Source organism: Nicotiana attenuata, chromosome 2 (assembly GCF_001879085.1).
Source record: "Nicotiana attenuata strain UT chromosome 2, NIATTr2, whole genome shotgun sequence".
NCBI lineage: Eukaryota > Viridiplantae > Streptophyta > Magnoliopsida > Solanales > Solanaceae > Nicotiana > Nicotiana attenuata.
Genome location: NC_031990.1, coordinates 13,702,215 through 13,720,096, shown reverse-complemented (window position 1 = coordinate 13,720,096; position 17,882 = coordinate 13,702,215). Strand labels below are relative to the sequence as shown.

At 41.3% G+C, this 17,882-nt stretch overlaps 1 long non-coding RNA gene across 1 annotated transcript; it reads right to left on the bottom strand.

The window, feature by feature from the left end:
* Positions 263–1,089, bottom strand: LOC109222785. Its single transcript, XR_002067454.1, has 2 exons — positions 981–1,089; positions 263–632 (listed from the first exon to the last, which is right to left on the bottom strand). It is a non-coding gene; the product is annotated as an uncharacterized LOC109222785 (long non-coding RNA).

Genomic DNA, 17,882 nt, shown 5'->3' with positions numbered 1-17,882 from the left:
CATCCTCAGATATGTTGTTGTTGTAGCAGCCCGGAGGCACCATTGAACGTAAGCACTACCTTGATTGGGACAGTGACTTTCAAGTTATTGTTCCCAAGTCTTTAATTATTACTATAGGAATATTCTTTTTTAAGATGACTTTGTTTTAGAGCAGTTCGCAATTTCTTTCTTGAAGAAGCTGGCAAGGAAACAATATAAACTCTATCCTCTTTAGGAATGACTAATGAGACGAGAATTGGATAAATCTAAGCAAGTCGTGATATGAATGAAGCATAACAATCCATAAGTTTATTTAAGGCCCCTATTTTGACACATTTGATCTGAAATCTTGAATGTTCTTACACAAGGCCAGACAAAGATGAGATAATCTCTATCTCTATTCATGAAATGGAGTTGTTTTTCTTTTGTGATTTGCTCCTAACCCATTTGATGACCATAGAAGGGCCATTTTTCACTTTCTGTGCACCTGCAATTGCTACTGCTTTCACTTTGCCAATTCCTGCACTGGTTTTCTTGTTATTTCCATTTTCTTTGTTGCTCTTATAATAACTGTCATCTTCATCCATGGCACCTATCCCTCCTGCACCCCATTGATCTGCCCAACTTGGTCCATTAGTAGCCATAGTTAAATCCTTTCAACAATCAACAAAAGTTTGTCAAGAAACTCTTAACCAAATTAAAATTGTGAACAAGATAAAATGATTTTGTCAAGAATAAGGGCAGCCCTAAGCTCCCGTTATACGCGGGGTTCGGGGTAGCCCGGTGCACTAAGCTCCCGCTATGCGCGAGGTTCGGGACAGGGCCGAACTACAAGGATCTATCGTATGCAGCCTTATCCTGCATTTCTGCAAGAGGCTGTTTCCATGGCTCGAATCCGTGACCTCCTAGCCACATGACAGTAATTTTACCTGTTACGCCAAGGCTCCCCTCCTAATTTTGTCAATAATAAAGGGGAAAAAAATAGGGGTTAAGGATTTTACCTTATCAGAGCTTGGAACTGGTAGACTTTCTTAATTAGTGGAACTAAGGATATTTTAAGAATGTTTCTTAAACTTGTGTTCTCCTTTTATAGAAGACTTTTCTAACTCATAAGGTTACCTTACTCTTGAAGCAAACATTGATTGGGCTTTCATTAGTTTATTGTTCTACAAAAAGGCTAAAGTTTCCCAATTATCATTTACCTACCTTGTTAATGGTTGTGTATAAAAGTTGAAATTAGTGGTTGAAGTGGAAGGATTTAGTTAACCAAAAGTAAGACTGATGCTTTGGCTTTTCCTCGTATGACAAAGCACTTGCTACAAAATTGTAGTCTTCTCAACAACCACACTGCCACTCATGCTTGCTCTTCCACATCTCTACGATAACAAAGTTTTGGATTTAGGTGATTATGTTGAAAAAGGAGGGGCGGATCCAAAAGTTTAAGTTTATGCATTCCTATAACGATCTCAAGATAATATACATGATAACTGGAACAACGAATTAGATTTCAAGTATTCTTATACTTTTGATGAATTTTTAGTACAAAAATACAAAAGTCTTTGGGTTCACGTCAGCGGCGGATCCACGTTTAGTGGTGTGGGTGCATAAGCACCCATTGTCTTTGGGGTAGGGTCTGTGTATTTTATGATAAATTAATGAAAAAATTAAATATAAAAGAGATGAGCACCCACGAAATAAAAGCTGGAACTAGGTGCTTTGGTTTAGAGATTCAATTGTAGGCCTTTATTTTGCTTGTTTTGGGGATCGAAACTGGTGTGAGGCGCAAGTGTTTTTTTTTTTTTTTTGTATGTTCTGCGATGGGAAAGACCTTTCCTTGTTTGATTGTTTCTATTCTTTTCTATTTTCCGGTTGCCCTCATTTGAGCTATTTTTCCATATTTTGTTACCTTTTTGCTTTCTTGTTTTTCCTTCAAATTCACTTTTCTTTCTTTCTTTCTACTACATCACTTAAAAATATTTCAAGTATGGAGATTGATGTGGAGTACTTTTATTGTCCAAAATAGTACTCCATTTAGTTTTTGTTGTAATGTTTGCAAAAATATATTTTTGAGCAAAAATCACTTTTAGTTCGTGACCAAAACTATTTACCCCATAGCGCAAAAGTGTATAAAATGTATATACTCTTTGTATATAACATATAAAAATTTGTGTGTGTGTCTATATATATATATATATATATATATATATATATATATTCGCCTATTATTTATACAGTGTTATTTTCCCTATATTTTTGCATTGAATTGTCTCATTTTAAGTTTCAAATAGTGATACACTTATACTATGCGTCAATTTAACTTAAGGACAATAAAGCATCCATTGCTTTAAAATTCTAGATCCGCCACTGTTGACCGTAAGAAATGCTGATTGTGTGAAAAATGCTGGGTTTTCGGATTTGGGCCTATTGTCTTTGGGCTATAGATTTGCAAAGTTATAACTGGACTACTCAGTTGCAATGTGTGTGTATGAATTGTACTTATATGTAATTCTCCCAATATTTAAAGATCAACCCCTTAGGCGAACCACCGATACAATTGTGAACTCATTAGTCATTATGAACTCCAAGATCAAATGTCTTTGGTTTGGCATTTGGATTTGTTTTTCTAATTTATTTTTTACATTTAAAAATTTTGTTTTTAAGGGGGAAGGAGTAAGGAGTAAGGAGGTAGGGGTGAGCCATAAATCGTGCACAATATACTTATAAGTTATAACCCTTACGCTACAACTCTAATACGAATTAGGATTTGGTTTTGGCTCTTTTCAATATCAATTTTGGAGTAATTTTTGGACGATATTTTTGGAGAAACCGAAGCAAAAATACAGAAGAAGAGTTGTACTACCCTTGTATAAAATGTGCATTATACTTACTTCCATGAAAATTCAGTATTTGCTGACCAACGTATATTCACGTTGTTTAATCTTGTGATGTCCCTCTTTCATTTATTTTCATACATACTCCCAAAGAAAGTAAGTATACTATTTTTATTGTTTTATTTGTTTGATCCTTCTCCCTTTATGATGTCCCTCTTTCATTTATTTTGATACAGTACAACACTAATAACACACTTAATATTATCCCACACCGTGGGGTCTGGGAAGGATAGTGTGTACACAGACTTTACCCTTACCTTGTGAGGATAGAGAGACTGTTTCCTATATACCCTCGGCTTAGGAAAGCTTAAGCACCACATCAATGTTTATTTTGATACAGTCTTTTTAAAAAAAATGAAAAAAAGAAGTAAGTAGAGTCCTTTTTACCCTTCTCGTTATTTGATCCTACTCCTTTGCGCTAATAATTCAACAAAGTGGTTCGAATTTGGCTTAGAGGCCATGCTCTAACCAAGTCCCGCTCTACTGTGACACACGAACGTTTATTAACAATGGATAAAATGAATTTGGCTTAGGGCTCATGCTCCAACCAATATAAGCTAATACCTATAACGGAACATGGAATAAATGCAATAGGCTTAAAATCGACAGAATTTTGAAAGATTTTATGAGAATATTCCTAGGGACGGATCTACATAGGAGGGGATGAGTTCATGTGAATCCATGTTCCCCTCCCTAAATTATATATAACATAGCATTTATATTTTTCTGATTTTCGTAAAGAAGCACGTGTGAACCTGAAGTGTGTACTTTGGCTTAGTGGTCAATGGTCGCATTTTCAACCCAAAGGTTAGGGGTTCAATTGCTCCCTTATAAGTAGTTTTTAATTAAAAATGCTTCTTTTTCTTTATTGTTTTCTTTTCTTAACCCATGCTTCTTTTTCTTTATTCTTTCCTTTTCTTTCTTGGTCCTGCCTAAAGTTATTCTTTAAAAATAAGCTTTCACTAGTAACGCAAAATCATGTATACATAAAAAGATTTACATATTAGGATAGATGAAGAATTTTTTTAATAATTTTTAACTTGCTATATACAACGTAAGATATTTAAAACGATAAGTAATGATTTCATTATTGATAGTTTCCAAATTATGAAAACCCGTCTGAGGAAAAATAATGCTAATAATATTAATTAGAGTTTGCTCATCAACTTGGATAATCGTAAAAAAAAAAAAAAAATTATATTGTCAAGTCATATAGTTATAAAGATATTAGTGCACCCATGTTCTAAATATTCCCAATACGCGGATATGCGGCCTGCAGATCTTGGCAAAATTTGGCAGTTCTCTGAAACAATATAAGTCTGCATGCAAATACTATTTAGCAGAGCATAGTTGACAGAAAAACCCTCGGTCACTTTGTAGAATATCACATCAGCTTTTCACTACATCAATGCAGTCTCAGTTTACCAAAAGTGAAAAGAATTAAAAATGAATGTGATTCTTGGAAAAAGGCATAAAATTTTGGACTTCAAAACCAAATGATTTCTGGAGATAGATGAACACTATACGTAAAGGAAAGATCCTACTAATTTCTGGACTTAAAATAAGAAATATATGGTATGAAAACTGCTTGCTCAAAAGTTATCATGTGCTTTATGAGTGCAAAACAATACAAATAAGTTACGGGAAAATCATAGCAAATCGTAATAATCCATTGGACCAAGCGAAGAACATGAAAATAAGTACTCAAGGTTAGGAGAAGAAATCTTAACAGCTTTTATTGATAAAGATTGGTTTGATCTGCCTCTCCATGAAGAGGTTCAGAGCCTTACAATGGTGTTTTCTCTTCCCATAAGATGGGTATATTTTTCTCTTCTCTCTCTCTTCTCAATAGTGGTGAAGAAGCAGCCCCCTTTCTAGGGCTTCCACTCTTAGTATTTATAGATGTGAGCTTCGTGAGCTGGCAATAAATGGCCGTGGCCACGCTGAGGTTCCGTCCCCATGGGGGAATGAATGGGCCGTGCCCTCGTAGATTAAATCGGACAAGAGTCGAATCCTGTTATGAATAAGTGGCCATACCACTTATTAATTATGGATTAGCTCAAGACGAGATTAACTCCGTTAATTACCGTGAGATCGGATTCTGACCCATACAGTTAGTCCCTCCGCTTATTGAGGTCGTGTTTCGGCCGAGCTCGATGAGCGGACTTCATCGATTGTGATTTGAAAAAACTCGAATAAGGGGGTCGACTTATTAACGGCGGTGGCCTTAGTCGTTTACACGTTGGAGATGGCCGTAGACTTTCATATATTGGAGAGCCTTTGATACATTAGAGATGGCCGTAGCCTTTCATATATTGGGGATGGCCATAGCCTTTCATATATTAGAGACGGCCATAGCCTTTCAAATAAAGGGGATGGCCATAGCCTTTCATATATTAGAGACGGCCGTAGCCTTTCATATATTGGGGATGGCTATAGCCTTTCATATATTGGCGATGGCCGTAGCCTTTCATATATTGGAGATGGCCGTAGCGTTTCATATAATGGCGATGGCCGTGGAGAATGAGTATGCGCCGGGTACGTATTTGGTCACGTCCAGAATTTTGAAGGCGCACGACGCATTCTTTCAGCGTTCGCAGGCCGTTGCGATTATTCTGACGGTGGGACGTTGGCGGATGGCTGAGAAGCCGCTTCGCGGAGCTTGTCATAATGACGCATGCTTCGGCAGGACCGAACCGTTTTACGGTTGGTCGTGCAGTTAATGACGGCTATTCGGTTTCGCGAAAGCCATTTATGTTGCCTATAAAGGTGGGTTGAGGCATTCATTTCTCATATCTTCATTGTTCATCTGAGAGAGATTCTGAGGAAACTTTTTCGTTCTGCTAATTCATCTTCTCCTTTCTTTCCATTGATTGTGATAACCTTTATCTTGCCCACCGATTCTATCCCTTTCTCTTTAGTAGATCAACAATGGCAGGCAGTTCTTCCCACGATGCTTTTCCGATAGATTTTCCTGTAGTTGAAGGGCCACCTCCGGCAATGGGAGGTGCCGAACAGATAGAGACCGGAGAAGTTCCGTCGGTTGACGAGGTAGTTCCTCGGCCCGGAGGTCTGGCGGTTGACTTCACTGTCGACGGTGGAGAGGAGGTGGCGTGAACAAAAGAAAGCGGCCACTTTCACCAAAATGGCGAAGAAGTATAAAGAGGTTCGTGCCAAGCATCAGGCGTTGGCAGACATGCTTAAGCAGGACCCCCAGTTCCGGACGTTCCGTGAGGGCCTTGAGGAATCAGAGGCTCTTTTGAAGAAGAGAACGACTGAGCTGAAGGAGATTGATGAGCAGCTGATGGCTGCTTTGGCTCGAAATATCGAGCTGGAAACCCTCCTTCAGTCAAAAGAGGAGGACTTGGAGATAAGCCGTGGGGTGGCGGCGGAGGCTGCGGAATTGCGGGCCCAGGTCACGGCCCTTACNATTGTCTCATTTTAAGTTTCAAATAGTGATACACTTATACTATGCGTCAACTTAACTTAAGGACAATAAAGCACCCATTGCTTTAAAATTCTAGATTCTCCACTGATTCACGTGAACCCGTATTTGCACCGGATCCGCCCCTGAACAGAAATCATAAGTTGTTATTCCCTCCTCCATTCTCTACTAAAAAGATGCATGCTTCTCTTCCTGCCCCGAACTGCATGAGGCAAAAACTCATCTCAATCTTGTTTGACTCAAAAGATATTGGAACCTTTTTGAATAAATCAATTAAAGATAATGAAGGGATAAATCTTAGCTAAGTATAATAAACTCTAGAACAAAAGGTATACAAGATGAACACAATGGGTAATATTTCTTGATCTTGTGAAAGTGAGTGATCGAATGTTAAAAATGCCAATCTTATATTTAGAAAAGTATTACAATCAATGTTCTTAGCCAAATCAGCCCAAAAGCCCCCCTTTAATGAAAGACTCCTCCCCTATATATAGCTATGGAATCCTCACTATGGGTTGATACACTTGTGACCACGTTCGCTTCCGTCGTTCCCTGAGTATTGCTCCTTGTCAAGGCGGGCATTGTGATTTCGGGGTTTTGGTGCAAACCATGTCGTCTTCCACTATCTCATCGCTTGGACGGGATCTCGGTTAGGCCGACTGCAGCAGTCAGATTTTGACCAATACAGTTAGTCCCTCCGTCTACCGGGGTCGTCTCTTGTCGGGCCTGATAGGCGGATCATGATTGTTACGTATCTAAGAGAAATCTGACTACCTACCCCTTGAGTATGGTCTTCAGATTCTAGCAATGTGACGGCGTCTTTTCGATATCCTTGAACCATTACGGTCGTTTCGGAACCTGAATATTGTTTGTCTTGAAGCGTTGTTTATGGTTTCCTGCCATTATGACACACATTTCCAGGGGGTTGAACCGTTCCATGCCCTATCACCTTCAATTGGCGACTCTCGGGTTTCGTGCTTGGAAAATTTATGTCTCTTATAAATAGGACTGCACCATTCGATTTGGCACATTTTTTGCCTTTAGTTAAGAGAATTTTGCGAATCTTCTTTTCTCCCAATACTTCGGATTTTTGACTTTCTCCAGTTAGCCAGGAATTTTCGTCTTTCCTTTTCTTTATCCCTTTGCTTTATTAGGTTGATTCAAATGGCTGGCGATTCTTCTCGTGCTGACCTCTCTGCCACAACTCCGGCACCGAAAAATGATGTTCTGCCTACTGGAGGGGCAGAAGTGGTAGAAGATGAGGAGGTCCCGTCGCTGGCTGAGATCTTGCCTCGCCCTGGGAAAGCATGGAGAAATTTCCACAGTCCCGCTGGGGAGGAGCCGGAACCTGCTCCCTCCGTCATAACTGAGGAGGGGATCGCAGAATTGAAGGCTAGGTGGGGAATCCATCGCCACGTTGAAGTACTGCCGGTGGTGGGGGACGACATAGTCCATTTTGACCGCCCAGGGTATTGCGTGTTCTACGCCTACCCCTTTATTGTTGGATACACGCTTCCTCTCCCTCTCTTGGTGGTAGATTTCTGCCGCTTTTACGAGGTATGCCCAGCGCAACTTTCACCGTGTCTGTATAAATTGTTCCTTATGCTGCTCAAGTTTGCGGAGCTCGCTGATCATGAGATCACTTTGGGGCATATGCTCAATATTTTTGCCCCTCAACTCATTCGTGGCACGATGATTCTCATGCGCCACCGATGGTCGAAGAGTCTGGTGGTGAAGATGGACGATAGAGCCAACCGTCGCTTCTATGAGGATTGTTTTTATGTACGGACCGAACACCTTGTGGAGGATCCTACGGGGTTCCCTGAGAGATGGAACTTCGCCTGTAAGTTTCTATGCTTTTTGTCGGAATGATGTTTGACTGCTTTCTTTTGGGTAGTATTAAATTGTGTTTTTACAGCCGTGAAGCTACCTCCTGCACCTGTTGATGGTATCTGCGAGTGGGTGAGCGCCATTCTTCCTCATACGGCGGGTTTCCGTGCATGGTTGTCTTTCTACGAGAGATATGGACGCAAGCCCCTTACTGGTGAGTAATACCGTCTTTGTTCGCTATTCCTTCTCCTTCCATTTTACTTGGTTTCTTATGTGATGTTTGTCGATGCTAGACAGAGTGCGGAGAGCGAGGGCTCCTCCGTTAGCTTTTCGTCAACCTGCCTCGTCCACTCGTCCTGCCTCGGCATCTACTACCCGACCTTCGTTGAGGGCCGCTTCAGTCGAATCTACGGCTACGGCCGTACACGCGGAGGTTACCCCTCGACCTGAGATTTCAGCCCCTGTCGCCTCCCTAGTGAGGAAATCTTCCCGTGCCGACGAAAGGGAGGGGCCATCAAAGAGGCGGCGAGTGGAGTTCGAAACGAATCCTTCAGCCGTGATACATTTAGAGGAAGACATTCCCTGGACGGGATCTGAGGCGGGAGTTAATGTCGTTTCGCCTATAGAGACGGTGCCAGCTGTTGTGTCTGACCTATCGACGGAGATTCCCGCCGCTGTGATTAATCTGCCACCGGCCATGATGGGGGGTCAAATTTCTGAGGCCGCTGCTGTCACGCCCCAACCTCGGGAGGCGCGACCGGCGCTCGATCGGGTGAACCCAACCAAGCAAGCCATATCACACACACTTCCTACCCCACTCTTTATTAGTAAGATAACCATGGTTCCCTTTTTATTTAGGCAAGGAAGGGTAGTATATTCAACAATGATTGTTCATTCCATATTACAAGCTTAATCCATAGTTAGAGTTAGTTTCCGGAATTCCCACGAAGTCACAATTTATAGAAAATAGGAGTTTATAATTACAACATAGTTTATGAGCCCCCACAACGCCCATACATGACCCACACACATGTCTACGGAGCCTCTAAGGATACAAAAGATAAGTACAACAATGCCGGCAACAAGGCCCCGGCTATACCTCAAAATGGGAATCCACAACAACAAAAGATATACAATACAACCCCTTGAAGGAGGAAGGGGCTCACCAAGGCTTTGAGGAGAAGGTAACCTGCTACGCGCGTTCGGCACTATCCGCAATGGAGCCACCTACATTCATTTAAAAATGTAGCGCCCTCGACAAAAGGGACGTTAGTACCATGGAATAGTACTAGTATGTATAACTAAACACCATTTTACTAGAAAGAACTACCAAGCAAGAACAAAGAAATCACAAGAGTAAATCAAAGGTTTTAACCGGACTCCACATCGTCACATAAATGAATCATATCATCTTTCACACAATTTCCATAACTTAGTTCGGGGCATTTCTTTCACATGCTCATCACTGTTCTTAATACCACCGCTATCTTGAGCGGAGTCCGATCACGACCCGATCGGCTAGGTCGCCTCACTTGAGACATATACCTCGATCACCATTTCATTTTCTTTTTTTTTCGGAATTCAGTATTTGCACATCACCACCATGTGTGCGGCATAGTGTCCCATCTCGGCCCGATAGGCTAGGCTGCCTTACCTAGGCGTTGTTCCTTTCTAATTAATCATCTCATTTGAATCTTTATTTCACTTAGATCACATCAATTCATTGGCACTTAGGGCCACAGCTATCACATCATTCCAATTCCAATGTCCATCTTGCAATTTTATGGCCATAGGCACACACAAGCAATTCAAGTTACAAACATAGGTAAGTTTTCACATAATTAACATGATAATTCTAGTTTTAATCTCGGCTTATAGCCTAGGCATCTCAACACATGATTCGTATTCTTCACACTTCTCTAAATATCAAGAAAGGAATACTATTCACATTGAGGTACATCATTCATTTACATACATATGTATATATTTACAAATCAATTAATGTGAAATACAATCAATACATCAACCAATTCTAGCCTTCCCACACCAGCATAAACGCCAACGGAGCTCAATTTCTATTAAAAGGGGGTCTTAGCCATACATACCTCAATTTAGCTTTCCTTAATCCTTACCAAACTCCGGAACTCTTAGCACTTCGATCTATTGTGTAAGAATTACAAATTGAACCGAGAATTAGAGACGAGATTGAAATTCTAGCTTGGTTCGAGCATATCATCAAACACTAAAGGTGCGTTGTGATCTTAGGCCCTTTTTGTGAGGAATTTCTATCATTTTATACCCCAGTTGCCTTCTTCTTAGTTTTCTACCTTCCAATATCCTATGGTGTGATATGCATGCAGAAACTTCATTCTTATACTCATGAATTACTTCTCTACTGACCCCATGTAGTTAAGTGTAGAAATAAGAGCTAAGGTGATGAATCTTACCTCTTGGGAATGAGAATTTAGGTGTCTTCACTTGATTTTCTTCAATGTTTTAGCAAGGCTCAAGGAGAATTTGATGGGAGACACTTTCCCTCTCTAAGACCCCCNCACGTTGTTTCGGACTCATACTACACCTGCTGTGCATTTTTGTTGCACAGGTTCAGGTGTGGCTAGCAGCTTAGTGGCATAGCGGCTTGGTTGGTACGGAGACCTAGGTGAGCTTGCACTTATCGAGACGGCCCGCAGCCCGTAGAGTCTCCTTTCAGAGTATTGTGTTGTATTTCAATTCTGTCCACCTTGTATTCCGGACAGTTGCTGTATTTTATTTTATTCCCTAGTAAATGCTCATGCACTTGTGACACCGGGTTCTGGGATGATTATGGGGTAATTTGTATTGATTTCTTGACTTTCATATTTAATTTGAAATGAGTATCTTTTACTAGTAAAATTGAAGGAAAATCAGAGTTTTCACAATTATTTAAATGAGAATTTAATTAAGTATTTATGGTTGGCTTGCCTGACAACGGTGTCCGGCGCCATCACGATCTATTGTGGATTTTGGGTCGTGACAATTTCGAGCTTTCGTCGAAATATTAACCCGTTGTTGTTCGATCGAGGTCGAACTCTTCTTTTTGGCGGAGGCCCTTGGCCTTAAGGGTGTTATTTCGAGTTTTCATCGAAATATTTACCCGTTGTTGTTCGATCGAGGTCGAACTCTTCTTTTTGGCGGAGGCCCTTGGCCTTAAGGGTGTTATTTCGAGTTTTCATCGAAATATTTATCTGTTGTTGTTCGATCGAGGTCGAACTCTGCTTTTTGGCGGAGGCCCTTGGCCTTAAGGGTGTTATTTCGAGCTTTCGTCAAAATAATAACCCGTCGTTGTTCGATCGAGGTCGAACTCTGCTTTTTGGCGGAGGCCCTTGGCCTTAAGGGCGTGATTTCGAGCTTTCATCGAAATATTTACCCATCGTTGTTCGATCGAGGTCGAACTCTGCTTTTTGACGGAGGCCCTTGGCATTAAGGGTGGTATTTCGAGTTTTCGTCGAAATACTAATCCGTCGTTATTCGATCGAGGTCGAACTCTTCTTTTTGGTGGAGGCCCTTGGCCTTAAGGGTGTTATTTCGAGTTTTCGTCGAAATATTTACCCATTGTTGTTCGATCGAGGTCAAACTCTGCTTTTAGGCGGATGCCCTTGACCTTAAGGGTGTGATTTCGAGCTTTCGTCGAAATATTTACCAGTTGTTGTTCGATCGAGGTCGAACTCTGATTTTTGGGAGAGGCTCTTGGCCTTAAGGGTGTTATTTCGAGCTTTCGTCGAAATATTTTCCCGTTGCTGTTTGATCGAGGTCGAACTCTGCTTTTTGGTGGAGGCCCTTGGCCTTAAGGGTGTGATGTCGAGCTTTCGTCGAAATATTTACCCGTCGTTGTTCGATCGAGGTCGAACTCTGCTTTTTGGCGGAGGCCCTTGGCCTTAAGGGTGTGATTTCGAGCTTTCGTCGAAATATTAACCCGTTGTTTCACTATCGGATTTTGGAGAACCGCAGGTCGCCGTACTGTTCGTGCATATGTCGGGGTGAGTCTCGGCGTACTCGATTTTGTTTTTACTGGAGAATATTGGGCTCACTTGCCCTTGTGACTTGTTTCTTTTTAGAACTGTAAAGCATGAGCCAACAATAATAGGCACTTCTCCTGATACCGCTTTTCAGATGATATCTCTTCCAATGCTTTACATATTACTGGCTGGATCTCTTCTTCTAGAATCTGTACCAATAACAATCAAGTACGTCCACATAAAGTTCTTAAGCCATAAAAGCAAGTCGTAACCTGAGTACGACTAAAAAAGATGGCAAATCGAATCAGCAGCGAAAGTGAGAATATAACCATGCACATCCGCTAGCTGGACAAGATATTACTGACAAACAACATGCGTTTTCCATGTAAGTTACTTCCCCGAATAGGAAATGCAGTTAACCATAAGGAAGCTAAGATTCACAACTATAAGCCTCTAACAAGACAATGTTTAAAACCTGTAGCAACGGAAGCAAGAATTGAACCAAGACAGTTATGGCATAAAATACTCATAACTAGAACCAAAAAAGAAGGGAGTCTCATTTTTGCTTAGCTTCTGCGTTTCTTGGGTGAGTCCCACTTTGCTTAATTCTGCTTGCGTCGGGGAGCGTGATATCGGAGATCAGGAAACGCCGCTGCTTTGCTCACACTCGTTTCACACACATATTGGAGTTTTCCTGTCTAACCTTTTCGTTCTCCGGTCTTGAGATGTCATTGGTGGATGGGACGATGAATTACGCTTTGACCTCGGGTGTTTCCTCCTCGTCGGCACGATCATTAAGTCCCCAGGAAGGCTTTCTTGGGACACCTTTTTGGTGAGGGAGAGGAAGTATCATTTGAAGGGTATCACCTCCGAGGCGTCGGGTTCGTCTAGTGGACGATATTTCGGTGGTTCCGTAATAATTTCCCATTCTTCAGTTGGGATGTTTCCTTGCTTGTTCGCCCGTGATGCGCTTGCGTTCTTGTTTGGGCAACCAGCAGAAGGTGGGTTAGGATGATATCCTCCTTATCCCGATCTGATGAGTTGGTGAACGAAGGTGGATCGATGGCGTTGCTTGCTCTGCTTGGCGCTTCGATAGTTGACGGGGATGGTGTTTTCTGAGTTTGGTAACCGTATTCGGTTCTCTTTCCCTTCCTTTTTTGTGCCTTTGTCCTGTGCGGGCCAGGCTTGTTTTGACTGGTTCATGGGCTGCCCGGCGTGCGGGGGATGATGTTGGTTGCAACTTTTGTTTGTATATAGCATCATGATCTAGGTTGGCATGTGAGATTCGCTTACCGTTCCTCTCGGTGGATGATCATGTTTCCGGTTTTTGATCTGGAGGAGACTAGGAAGTTTTTGCTAAGAAATCCCCACAGACGACGCTAAATTGTTTGACTCAAAAGATATTGGAACCTTTTTGAATAAATCAATAAAAGATAATGAAGGGGTAAATCTTAGCTAAGTATAATAAACTCTAGAACAAAAGGTATACAAGATGAACACAATGGGTAATATTTCTTGATCTTGTGAAAGTGAGTGATCGAATGTTAAAAATGCTAATCTTTTATGTAGAAAAGTATTACAATTAATGTTCTTAGCCAAATCAGCCCAAAAGCCCCCCTTTAATGAAAGACTCCTCCCCTATATATAGCTATGGAATCCTCAATATGGGTTGATACACTTGTGCACCACGTCCGCTTCTGTCGTTCCTGGAGTATCGCTCCTTGTCAAGGCGGGTATTGTGAGTACGGGGTTTTGGTGCAAACCATGTCGTCTTCCACTATCTCGTCGCTTGGATGGGATCTCGGTTAGGCCGACTGCAGCGGTCAGATTTTGACCAATACAAATCTCATGTATGATTTGGAGGTCGAGCTCCACCCCAGCGGTAAGGGTACGGCTAAAGTCAACTAAGAAAATAAAAGGAATGAAACCTGCAATATTACTGTATAACATCTTTTTATTTTCTCAATATAACAATTAAATTCTTATGTAACTCGACTTCGTTATAAGAAGTAAGTATTCCAAGCGAAACTATTCCTCAAGCAATAGAATAGATATGTTAGCAAAGGATATGTGTGAATAATGGGATGAGTGATATTACGCATTTTAGACGCACGAAAATTGGATGAATTAACCTTCATATTTCGAATCGTGCTTTTCTTTTTTGGAGGGAGGAGACCTCATATGAGCTCCCCTTTTTTCCCATTTCCTCAACATCTTTGAATTCAGAAAACCTGGAAAATAATTTGACAGCTCATTTTGGTCCTACCTAAGTTTTAGCCATGGCCAGCCTACACTATATAGAAGGGTCCCCTACGTGTGTTATGTTTTTGTCATACGAGTGGCTAAAATGTCTTGACTTTGCTTTGCCTTTGCGATAATTCTGGATGAAATACAGGGGCGGCCCGACCAATTTTATGGCCTAAAACCAAACTTTATGAGGGGCCTTAACTTTTTAATTTTTTATTTATTTATTTGAAATCAATTTTTTTAGCTTTTCTTAGATAAAAAGTTATAAATAATTTTCTTATAATCAATAACTCCTAATAAGTATTTCTCAATTGACAATATAGCTAATCCATTTAACCTTTCTTGTGACATTGTTGTTCTTAGGTAAGATTTTATCAATTTTAATTTTGAAAACTTCTTTCCGTTGAAGATGAGTTATTAACATTATTCCATAAGCAATTTAGGCATTTGAAAAATAATTAAATCTTTTGATTTAATTAAGTATATCAATTAAACTATTATCTTCTAATTGTACTATTTTTCTTAATACTTTTAATTCACAAAATAAATCTAAACCATCAATATCGAATTGATTATTATGCTTTAAGGAACATTCAAGATTAAGGCAATATTTTTTCAACTTTCCAACATCTAGTGATCTTAGTTTATACTGCCAAATGGAAAACCAAAAATATTTTCATATGTTTCGAATTGTTCAAATCTATTTTGAAGTGAAAAAATAGCCTTGTTTATTATGTATAAAAGTAATCAACTCTAAAGGACTCTTTGAAAGATATTGAGATTTCATTATCAACATTACATCAAATTGTTACTTCCTATATATCACACGTTTCTTACGAAATTCTGGTTCGATATTCATTTCAAGTGCAATTTCCTTGGTAGAAATCATAGCAGTTGCAAATCCTTCTTCTCCATATTTGTTAAAGAAAGAAATCAAACTTTTTCACTTTACAGAACTCTTTTTTAAACTTATACATAGTCTATTAGGTGTAACAAAAAATGGGGCCCCACAAATTTGGGGCCTAAAGCGGATATTTTACTTGCTTTATGGAAGGACCGCCCTGATGAAACAAATGAAGCCCTTTGTATTAAAAACTGAACTAATTGAGTAAGATTAGAAATTGAACCCCAATAAAAGCACTCTTCCAACCATTTCATGTCTACTCTTCAATGTAGTTCAACTGCCAGTCTGCCCTATTGGTAGAGTCGTTGCAAATCAAATTCATTCAAAGCTGGAGTGGTTGTAGTATTTGGGCAACAAGTTTGGTCATATCAACCACCTTAGCTTAAATCATATACTTGTATATAAGGAAGTGGCAGTACTACTCTACCCCAACTAACTTAAATACAATACATCAAGGTCTACATTTGTCATCAGGAATATGCTTAGAGGCGGATTATGGCGGGCCGTGAGTTCAACTGAACTTATTGCTTAGGATCCGAATTATTGTGTACTCCTTTTATATTAGCATCCACTATTTTACTCTTAATGGCATAACTTGCTATAAAAATGTATTTACTGGGAGAGAGAAAATAAAACGATACGGAAGTCTCACCACCAATAGTGCTTAGGGCAATTTGATACTTTACACATGTTAAGCATATGTGTCCAAAGTCAAAATTTGCCGGTGTATCATACAGTGAATTCGTTGTTGGTGTTGTCCGGCGTATCATACGCAAGAAGTCTGCACACATCTAGAGAAGTACTTGTTTCATTCGCTGATAGTGTAAACAATTTTCACACATTTAGTGTAATATGATCAAATCTAATAGGGAACTAATTCTCTCTTCCAGATAACCATCCCATGTTTAGTCGACTTATGTTGTTCTAGATTAAATTTTACAAGCATGAGTAGTGTCATGGGCGGCTTTCCAGCCATGCCCCATGAACCCTTGGGCACGCCCCGTGGCGTCCTAGCAAACCTCCCAATGCCTAGCGCCACGGACGGCCCCGTGATCTTGGCCGCGCCAAGTGACAAGCGCGCAGGTGCCTCTGTCGCCCCACCGATATCCCTCGTGAGCGCCAAGCCGCAAGCAGAAGCCAACAGCGCCGCGCGCGCAGACCGTGATGCCAAAGACACTGCTGCTGACAACGGACCTGCTGCTGCCTTATAGAAAACTAAGCCATTTTCATTGTAAATATAGAGTAGTTTTATTTCATGTACTTCCATTATGTTTCTCTAGCTTAGTCAAGTCTAGTCTTGTAACTTTGGATTGTTTTTTTTAAGTACTATTAGGAGGGATCAAGCAATCAAAACTTTCTAGCAAGCAAGCAATTCTCTGTACTGGTGTCTCTCCCCCTCGACACCGCGTTGCTTTTCTGTAATAGCTTTCATTAATGCAATCAAGCTTTCTTTCATTCTGAATTCTCATTTCTGTTCTCTCAATTGCTCTTGATATTGGTTTTCCCGTACGGCCCTAACAATCTCGTCTAGCGTACGGAGGGGACCTCAGTTGGCGGACAGCAACTGCACTGACATCAGTTGCCTAGCCTTACGTCGCCCTTCCAAGGAATCTCAGGAATGCGCCGCGTAACAGTTGGTATCAGAGCCTAGGCTCGACATCGGACGAGGGAACGTATTGACATACCACCATTTCTGACCATGGTGAATCATGGGGACCGCATTGCGGCCCTCGAAGGGACGGTTGAGGTATTGCGGCCTATTGTGGATACGGTGCCTGAACTAAGAACCAGCCTACTGCAAAGGTTGGACGACCTGGACCGCAGGGTGCTTCAGGTCGAAGTTGACGTTGAAAACATCTGTCGCGACTCCGAGGGAGACCGGCAGACGGCAGCCACAGAGGCAGCCAAAATCTTTGAGAAATTCGAGGGGCTCCAACAGGAGCGCACCGAGGATTTAGCCCACAGGGCACAAGAGGCAGAAAAGGTGACTGCCATGCAACAAACCATTGACAAATTGACAGACCAACTCAATGTTGTCAACTCTGCGTTACAGGGCCTACTCCGAGGAGGTGGAAACCAAATCGGAGGTGCTGTGAACTCCGCTTCCGCGACAAAGAAGCTGAAAATTCCTGAGCCAAAGCCATACAGTGGAGCTAGGAATGCCAAGGAAGTGGAAAACTTCATCTTTGACGTCGAACAGTATTTCGATGCTGTTGGGGATCTGGAGGAAGCTAAGAAGGTAGCAACTGCTGCCATGTATCTTCAGGGTGATGCTAAACTCTGGTGGCGTGTGAAGTACGAAGCCATCAAGGCGGTGAAGATGCTCTCGAGACATGGGCCGAACTGAAGGCAACTATACGCCTGCAGTTCTTCCCCGAGAATGTTGAATATAATGCAAGGAGAAAACTACGGGAGCTCCGCCAGACAAAATCAGTGCGGGACTACGTGCGAGAATTCTCCGCACTCATGCTCAGCATAAGCGACATGGGGGATAAGGACAAACTCTTCACCTTCACGGAAGGGTTGAAACCTTATGCCCGCGTGGAGCTACAGAGACAAAGGGTAGATTCCCTTCCCAAGGCAATCCAAGC